The sequence below is a fragment of the Chiloscyllium plagiosum genome, chromosome 2, assembly GCF_004010195.1.
Source record: "Chiloscyllium plagiosum isolate BGI_BamShark_2017 chromosome 2, ASM401019v2, whole genome shotgun sequence".
In the NCBI taxonomy this organism is placed as follows: Eukaryota; Metazoa; Chordata; class Chondrichthyes; order Orectolobiformes; family Hemiscylliidae; genus Chiloscyllium; species Chiloscyllium plagiosum.
Genome location: NC_057711.1, coordinates 89,587,464 through 89,597,424, shown reverse-complemented (window position 1 = coordinate 89,597,424; position 9,961 = coordinate 89,587,464). Strand labels below are relative to the sequence as shown.

Sequence of the window (9,961 nt, the reverse complement as noted above, 5' to 3'; positions counted from 1 at the left end):
ACTATCCTATCTACCTGCGACTCCACTTTCAAGGAGCTATGAGCCTGCACTCCAAGGTCTCTTTGTTCAGCAACACTCCCTAGGACCTTACCATTAAGTGTATAAGTCCTGCTAAGATTTGCTTTCCCAAAATGCAGCACCTTGCATTTCATAGTTCATTGAGAAACTGCTGTTCCAGAGAAGACTGTGAACTCGTGTCTCTGTGTACATGGGCAATTGTTCTTTCTCCTTCCAGGGCCCAGAATATAGATGAAGGAGGTAAAAACTACAGTGTCTGAGTATTTTGCTTCGACTGAGGGAGTTGGGGGGAATCGGGACAACAAAGGCTTGTGTTCTATCATTGCAACCGTGTGAATAGATGTTCAACCGTTTGCACCTGCACGTGGAATACTTGTATTATGTAGCCATTTTTAATTTTTTTTTCAGCCAAGTTGCTGGTGTAACGGAGGTACTGGATGTAAATTTACAAAATGGAATGCAAACTGGCCATGGGAAGAAGAAATGAATATGAGGCCTATATTTTTAATCTTTTTACTTTGACCAGATATTTGTCTTGTGTTCAGTATTGAGGAAGCCTTTGCATTTCAAACAGAACTCCCACTTCCTACATTTCAGTCAAACATAGCACTTAGCTGTTGTAGTCTTCCAGTCTTCTGATAGTGGATATGAATTCAGTGTATGTGTTTTAAGCTACAGCTACAAAAGGTTTAATTTCAATGTCATAATTTCACATTGCATTTTGTCAGAGGTTTTAAATTGATTAATGCAGCGTACAGAAGAAGCCAGGTAAGTCCATTTCTCTTATCTTGACAATGCATAGATTTTGACTCTTACCACTTATTGATAAATGTTATTTTACTACTTTCAGGAAAAACAAGTGCAGAGTTGTATTAAATCATCTTTGATTTAAATAATACCTTCTATTAAATTTGTTTTCAAAACCTACTTCTATGAGCAGGACATTGATTTTGTACTACTGGCACTGGCTGGACCAATGCAGATTTGATTTACACTTGGTTGCAAGTTTTGGGCAGTCTTTCCAGAAATCGTCAAGCTGAAATGAAAGTGCCATGTCAAGGGGTCTGTCTACATTTCAATTGTAAGGAGTTAGCTAGTAACCTTATATCTATCTTCCTGCAGCTGCCTTCTGATGGATGTGTAAATATTGTCAGAAAGAAAACTCAGATTGATGACTCAAATATTCACACTCAGAACGCTGCCAGAAGTATTCAGGACATGAGAGAACTTGGGACAACTGAGATAGAGGGACTGATTTTATTACAGGAAGAGAATATTGGGTGCTTAGACTGACTGCCTGTTCTTGATTTACATCAGCTTCATAGTAGAAGGCACTAATAGCATTCCAAAATTATTAAATATTCAAAGGGAAAAAGGACGAGATGAAATAAGTATAAAAGCTATATAACTAGAGAAAAACTGCTAGGAAAACTAATGAGCTAAAGACCAATATGTCTGTTGGACCTGTTAGGATGCATCATAGGATAGTAAAGGAAATGGCAACAGAGATGGGGGATGCAATTTTAACAATCTTCATGGAATAGGGTGGCACGATGGCTCAGTGATTAGCACTGCTGCCTCTCAGCGCCAGGGACCCAGATTTGATTCCAGCCTCAGGTGACTGCGTGTATGGAGTTTGCACATTCTCCTTGTGTCTGTGCCAGTTTCCTTTGAATGCTCTGATTTCTTCCCACAAATTTATAAAATCATGAGGGGCATGAATAGGATAAATAGACAAAGTCTTTTCCCTGGGGTTGGGAAGTCTAGAACCAGAGGGCATGGTTTAGGATGAGAGGGGAAAGATATAAAAGACACCTAAGGGGCATCTTTTTCATGCAGAGGGTGGTACGTGTATGGAATGAGCTCCCAGAGGATGTGATGGAGGCTGATACAATTGCAACATTTTAAAAGGCATTTGGATAGGTATATGAATAGGAAGGGTTTGGAGGGATATGGGCCAGGTGCTGGCATGTGGGACTAGATTGGGTTGGGATATCCGGTCAGCATGGGCAAGTTGGACCGAAGGGTCTGTTTCAGTGCTGTACATCTCTATGACTCTATGTGCAGATTTAGGTAAATTGGCCATGCTAAATAGTCCAAAGTGTTCAGGGATGTGTAGGTTAAGTGCATTAGTCAGGCCTCCACCACTTCCTCTGTTGGCTCATTCCATACACATACACCCTCTGCATGAAAAGGTTGCCCTTTCGGTCCCTTAAATCTTTCCCCTCACACCTTTAAACCTATGCCCTCCAGTTTTGGACTCCCCCAACCCTGGGGAAAAGACCTTGGCTATACATCCTATCCATGTCCCTCATAATTTTATAAATGTCTATAATATCACCCCTCTGCCTCCGATGTTCCAGAGAAAACAGCCCTAGCCTGTTCAGCCTCAAATTATAGCTCAAATCCTCTAACCCCAGCAACGTCTTTGTAGATCTTTTTTGAATCCTTTCAAGATTAACAATGTCTTTCCTATAGCAGGGAGGCCAGAATTGGGCACACTTTTCGAAAAGTGGCCCAACCAATGTCCAACATAGCTGCAATGTGACATTCCAATTCCTATCCTCAATGCACTGACCAATAAAGGCAAGGATACCAAATGCCTCAGTCACTATCCTCTCTCTATGTGATTCTACCTTCAAGGAGCTATAAACCTGCATGCAAGGTCACTTTTTTTTTAGCAAAGTAGTAGGGATCAGGGCTGGGGCCACAGTTAGTTATTTATGTTAATGACTTTGTATTACATTCACTTTTCTAATCTGCTAAGTTTGTAAAACACAAAAATAGGTGGGAAGACAAGTTGTGAGGATGGCAGGATCTGCAGAAAGATCTAAGCAGATCAAGCAAGTGCAGATGGAATGTAACATGGGGGAAATGTGAAGTTATGCACTTTAACAGGAAAAATGTAGAAGCAAAATATATTTAAATTGTGAAAGACTGCAGAAAGCTACAAAACAGAGATTTGGGTGTCCTCATCCATGAATCTCAAAAAGTTAGCAACTAAGTTCAGTAGATAATAGGGAAAGCAAATGGAATGTTAGCCTTGTTTTCAAAAGGAATGAAGTGTAAAAATAAGAGGTGTTTGCTAAACTTACAAAAGGCAGTAGTGTGACCACAGCTGAAATACTGTGAACACTTTTGAATCCCTTAACCAAGGAAGAATATATTGGCGTTGGAGGTAATCCAGAGGAGGTTCATCAGGCTGACATCAGCTATGGTGGGATTGCCTTATGAGGACAGGTTGAATAAGTTGGGACTGTACTCAGAATTAAGAATAAGCAGTAACCTTTGGGACATGCAAGATTCTTAGGCTTGACCGTGTGGATGCTGAAAGGCTGATTCCTGCTTTTGGGAGAGTATAGGACTATAGGGTTTAATTTCAGAAAAAGGGATCACATATTTAAGACAGAGATGAAGAGGAACCTCTACGGAGGGTGTTGAAGCTGTGGAAGTCTTTTCCGTAGAAGGTTGTAAAGGCTGGGTTATTGAGTATATTAAGGCTCAGGCAGATAGTTTTTAAAGAATTGGTAAGGAAATCAAGGGTTCATGGAAAAAAGACAAGAAGGTGAAGCTAAGCATTATCGGATCATCTATTCATAATTTGGAGGTGCCGGTGTTGGACTGGCAGGGACAAAATTAAAAATCGCACAACATCAGGTTATTGCCTCTTTATTTAGGTGGTTGATGATGATGATTTAAGAGGCAGCACCTTGAAAGCTAGTGCTTCCAAATAAACCTGTTGGACTAGCAGGCTCAATGGGTTGAATGGCCTACTCTGCTTCCACTTCTCCTTGTCTTTAAAGGACTGCATGATCTGTGCAAAATAACAAATGAGCGAAGCTGCTTCTGCAAACCAATTTTTATGTTGGAAATGGAATGAAACTTCTTCCAAAAATATTCCATTGCAATCTGCAATCTTCACCCTTCAGTCTCTTTCGATCCCCTGCCTCACCAAACAAAGATAGTTGTTGGTCTTGCTAGTGCTGTTGGCATCAGTCAAATTGTCGCTCTTCACATTTGAACTATTTTGCACTGGAGAACATTGTAAATGACCCTTTCCTCATCTGACGTACATATTAGCTTGATATTTGTTCATGCGGTCAGAATGTCTGACAGTTCACGGCAGCTGGGAGATTAAATGTGCAAAGGTGCTTTTCATTGGCATATTTTCATTTCTTACAATTAAAGTGACATGGTGCTTACTTATGAAAAACAGAATTAAATCAGGTTCATCTAAGTTATTTCAGTTGATCTAGAAAATTTTCATATCAGTTTTGTTTCTTTACTGCTTAGGAACATTGTGTCTACATATAAGGACTATTGTTTGTATTTTCTTACTTGTATTGTCTCAATTGAATAATTCCAACAGCAAGCTTTTTTATATTTCTTTAATTCCTTTTTATTTTTTTTAACTCCTTTAAAAAATTTCACAGATAATTTACCACATGTTTTGTACCATGAAGTCTTATTCTCACGTTATCACTTGCAAGTAATTTAGACAAGATGATGAAGATGAATAAGTAATCCTCTCAGTCTCTCTTTTTTTTGAGAGGCCTATAGTTTTCTAGATGTGTTGATGCTTGATTTGAAAATGAAAAGTTTGTAAAACCGAATTTCTCAAGATGCCAGGTGTTCAGTTGAATTTCCGGAAGTTTGGTTGATGCAAACTTAAATTCGGAACAGGCTTATTGGAAACCTTCTCTGTCTCCAAGATACCATTTTTTATTACCTTGGCTTCTTCTTTTACTCCCACAATTCTTTTGTTTTGATGATGGAAGTCAAAAATAGAAGTTGTTGAAGCTGTGCACGTATAGTTAACGTGTGGAGAGAAAGCAACATCAACGTTTCTGGTCTAGTGAGTCACCAGAAGTTTTCTTCTTCACACGGTTCTGAAGAATGTTCTGAAATGTTAACTCTGTTTGCCTCCACAGGTGCAGCCAGACCTGCTCAATTTCTCCAGCAGTTTTTGTTTTTTAATTCTTCTTATGGTATTTGCTTAGTCAGTAGCTTTCTGATGGAACTCCATCTTGCTGAATGTTTAGACAATAAAATGGCTTCCTCACAATATAACTTGTACAAGTTTAAAGTTGTTTTATGGAAAAAGATGGTGAGCTGATGACTCATCTATGTTGTCACTTGACACCCTGGGATGCACCCAGCCTAGTTTGGATGAGGGAAAACTGAGAAATCCTCTATTTTTCAAAATTTCACTTCAATTAATGCATCCACGTATGAGGAAGAACATTATAATACAATGAATGGTTGATGGAATTGATTTGTTTAACACAGTTTGAGATTTGGTGTTTCTTTTGTCCATGGTGAAACAGGAAAACAGGGAAAACTGAACAGGAAACTAGAATACTATAGTTATCTTGATGATGATTATTATTTTAAACAAAAAGTGTGAATCCCCCGGGTCACTGAATTTTCATGTTTAATTAGGTATTTTGTTGAGACTCAGCATCGTCTGGAGCTCAGAATGCCAAAGGTCACATTATTTGTAGTGGCCATTTAAATAGTCTGTTTCATTGACTGAAAGTTCATTGTACATCAGTACCTGACACTCTTCATTTTTCCATTATACTTCATTAATTTCATTTCAGAAACACCTTTACTGAGAGGAAAAGAATGTTGTTGTAGTCAAGTATAGTTTAATGAAATATGTGAAATTAACTCTTATGATTATTCACGTTGTTTTGTGTAGGTGGCAATAGTTTGGGAGTCATTTGCAACTTTACTGAAGCAAAAAATCAATAATTCATAATAGACAAACTAATCCACTTTGGCATCTTCGATGATATTATCTGGAACAAGTTGTCGTGGTAACCTAGTGGGATAAACGTGAGTTGAATGTAGAAGATATCTCTTTATAAGTGTCAAGTTTACTTAGTCTGCTGTTTCATGGTTTCACTTTGTTCATTTCTAACTGATAAACAGTAAAATGTAGGCAGTTTTCGAGTTAGTGAGGAAAATGGATCAATGAAAAAGTTTTTTTTAAGTAAGGTAGTGAAATTATCTAATAGGTTTTTTAAAGATTTTTTTGTCAACAGTTTTGTTCTCAGTAACTAAAATTTATATGCCTAACTAAATTATCTCATCATAAAGCTATGATTAAATTTATCCATTATACTCCTATTCATTACTTTCATTAAGGTTTTAACATAAAATCATACAGCACAGAAACAGACACTTTGGTTCAACCAATCCATGCCGAATGTAATCCCAAACTAAACTTGTCCAGTTGATCTCCTCCAGACCCATATCTCTCCAGACCTTTCCTAGTCATGTAAGTGTCTTTTAAACTTATGGCTCTTGTCAGAGAAATACTCTCCAAATCAGACCACGGTGAGTTATTTTCGACACTCAATGAAAGGAATGATCAAGTGCTTGTGTGCTTTGAGCAAAGACACTATTTCTTTTGCTGGCTTAACATAAGCCCCTTCACCTTAAGAGTTTTGAGTCATAGAGATGTACAGCACAGAAACAGACCCTTCATTCCAAGTCATCCATGCTGACCAGATATCCTAAATTAGTCTAGTCCCATTTGTTAGCACTTGACCAATATCCCTCTAAACCCTTCCTATTCATGTACCCATCCAAATGCCTTTTTAAATGTTGTAATTGTATCAGCTCCACCACTTCCTCTGGCAGCTCATTCCATATACGTATCACCATCTGCATGAAAAAGTTGCCCCTTAGGTTCCTTTTAAATTTTTGCCCTCTCACCCTTTAGTTCTGGACTCCCTTGTGTACTTGCCCTATCCCTGCCCCTCATGATTTTATAAACCTCTATAAGGTCACCCCTCAGCCTCCGACATTTCAGGGAAATCCTTTTAAATTTTTGCCCTCTCACCCTTTAGTTCTGGACTCCCTCCCCCCAGGGAAAAGACCTTGTGTACTTACCCTATCCCTGCCCCTCATGATTTTATAAACCTCTATAAGGTCACCCCTCAGCCTCCGACATTTCAGGGAAATTAGTACCAGCCTCTCCCTTTAGCTCAAACCCTCCAACCCTGGCTTAATAAAACCAAAAGATAGAATTATCAAAGCTTCATTCTAGTCAATCTAATTTGTAGAAAGATTAGTTAATTACAGCATTATTTTTCATTTCTAAATTCTTACATGAATTGCCTGCAAATACCAAGTTTTTTTTCATTGAGAAAAGAGAATGCTTGGTTTATCCACCTTGCTAATCTCTACTGCTTTCATATCAATAGATCAAACTGTTTTCTTCCTGGAATTCCTTCCCAAAATCTCTCAAACAGTCTACCTCTGTCTCATTTAAAACTCTCCTTAAAACCCATCTCTTTGACAAGACAGTTGATTGCTCATTTGGTATCTCCTGATGTGGCTTGGTGTCCGAATGTGTTAACACAGATAAAGGAATGCTATTAGTTCTACAGAAAAGTAATGTTATTCATTGATATATTTAGAAATTTGTGAACTTTTGAACTGTATAAGTTGCAATGGGTAAGAAGAGTGCTGTTCAGTTGGAGCTGATAAAGTTGCTGGAAATGAGAGATTCACATTCACCTCTCTCAAGCAGCTGCTATCAGACATCAAAAAACAAATGGACAAGACATCTTGCTTGTTCAGACAGTGGTTTGCATACTTCTCACAATGCCAAAAATAGAAGCGCAGACCTGTATTTGGATACTGTATTACTAAGTTCCAAGAAACCCTCATAAATAAGTCCCATCTAGAAGATCTATTAAATGTGTTGTACTCTAGGAGTTTTTAGGGATATTTTCAGCTAAAGCTTAGTTTCTTATCTCAAATATCAATTCACTTGGGATGACTCTAACATAATTCATTCTGATTTTATTCAGCTTTGTTTGAATCATGTACTGGCCAAAGAAAAAAATTCCAGTGATTCTCTGGGTAATCCAGTCAGCTGTTCCCCTTGGTGTGCAATTCTGTTCTTCATCCAGATTGGATTTAGAGTTCAGTGATCAACCTAAAGCCACGATTACTGCGAAAATAGCTGGGAAAAAAAGTCAAGTTTTGAAAAATTATAATAATGAACAAGTGTTGTTTGCATTTAATTAGAATTTTATTCCGAGATCAGGTAAGCAACAGTTGGTTTGTTTCCAAGATGAATGAAAATGTCCTAAATAAAAACAAAGTGCTGGTGAAACTTAGCAAGTCTGGCAACATCTGTAGAGAGAGAGAAACTTTGTTAATGCCTCAAGCCCGAAACAACTATACAATAGGCACGCACCCCCCCCCCCCCGACAGTTTGCGAGAAATAAACGAACAAATCTGTAGGCACATTTTAGGGAAGTGTAAAAGTAATAGGTTTGTGATATTAGGGGATTTCAACTTGCCCCAATATTAACTGGGTAATTAATTGTGTGAAAGGTTTGGAGGGCACAGAATTTTTAAAATGCATCTTGGGCAACATTTTAAAACAACACATGGAAGGCCCGACTACAGAGGGGACTTAATTTTAGGTAATGAAGCCAGGCAAGTGATTGAAGTATCAGAAGGGGAACATTTTTCAGGAAGTGATCATACCAATTATAAATCAAATGGAGTTTTGGAGAAGGGCAAGGATGAGCCTGAAGTCAAAATACTTAACTGGGGGAAGGCTGACTTTAATGAGATATGATTTGGCTAGAATGGTAAATCTGTCTCCGAACAGGGGGATATATTCAAATAAGAAATAAGGAGAGTATGGGGCCAACATATACTAATAAAGAAAAATGATAGGATCATCAAATCCTGTGAATTCTGGATATAAAGAGATATACAACATTGGAATAAGTGCAAAAGGGAACTTTTTAGCAAGTACTAGGGGCTCAAAACTGTAGAAGCCCTAGATAAGTACAGAATGTGCAGGAGTGGACTTAAAAATAAAAGATTAGGAGAACCAAAAGGGAGTATGAAAGGATATTGGCTAGTAAAATAAAGGTGGTTTTGCAGGTACATTAAGGGTAAAAGGATAAAAAGAGAAAGAGTAGGACTCTTTAAGGACCACAGTGGGAATTTGGGTATGGAGCCAGAGGTTGTATTTAGGGTTTTAAATGAATACTTTGAGTCACTGCTCACCTGTGAGATGGATGATATTGGTATAGAAATCAGGGTGAAAGACTTTAAGAAATATTTGAAGATATTGTAAGATATATTTGAAGAAATTAGCACAGATTGAGAGGAGATTCGGAGTGGTCTGACAGGCTTATTTTGGGGTGGCATGGCAGCTCTGTGGTTAGCACTGCAACCTCATAGCGCCAGGGGCCCAGGTTCATTTCCAACCTCCAGCAACTGTCTGTGTGGAGTTTGCACATTTTCCCCATTGTCTACGTGGGTTTCCTCCTGATGCTCTGGTTTCCTCCCACAATCCAAAGATGTGCAAAGTTATTTGGCTATGCTGAATAGCCCATAGTATTAGGTGCATTGGTTGTGGTAATATACAGTGGGGGAATGGGTCTGGGTGGGTTACTCTTCGAGGGTCGGTGTGGACTGGTTGGACCAAAGGCCTGTTTCCACACAGTAGGGATTCTACGATTCGTAAATAAATCCCCTGGACACGAAGAAATATATCACAGGTTGTTGAGTGAGGCAAAGAAGGAAACCACAGGGGCGCTTAGAAAAAAAGTTCAATTCTTCTTTTCTTCAGGGTAGGGGAGTCTAAAATTAGAGAGTATAAGGTTTAAGTTGAGAGGGGAAAGATCTAAAATGGACCTAAGGGACAACCTTTTCATGCAAAGGGTGGTGCCTATATGGAGGAGAAAGTGAGGTCTGCAGATGCTGGAGATCAGAGCTGAAAATGTGTTGCTGGAAAAGCGCAGCAGGTCAGGCAGCATCCAGGGAACAGGAGAATCGACGTTTCGGGCATAAGCCCTTCTTCAGGAATGAGGAAAGTTTGTCGCCCGAAACGTCGATTCTCCTGTTCCCTGGATGCTGCCTGACCTGCTGCGCTTTTCCAGCAACACATTTTCAG

The 9,961-nt window shown here is 38.8% G+C and overlaps 1 protein-coding gene across 4 annotated transcripts in view; it reads left to right on the top strand.

The window, feature by feature from the left end:
• LOC122561773 (semaphorin-4D-like) overlaps nucleotides 1-9,961 on the top strand; it is a 217,384-nt gene that overhangs the window by 93,258 nt on the left and 114,165 nt on the right. For 2 of the 4 annotated variants that reach the window (XM_043713948.1, XM_043713907.1), the window contains exons 2-3: nucleotides 5,723-5,859; nucleotides 7,848-8,086. The exons of 1 other annotated variant lie outside the window; for it this stretch is intronic. The gene's annotated coding sequence lies outside the window, so the exon portion shown is untranslated. The remainder of the gene's footprint in view (nucleotides 1-5,722; nucleotides 5,860-7,847; nucleotides 8,087-9,961) is intronic. One more of the 4 variants, XM_043713930.1, reaches the window with a different exon arrangement.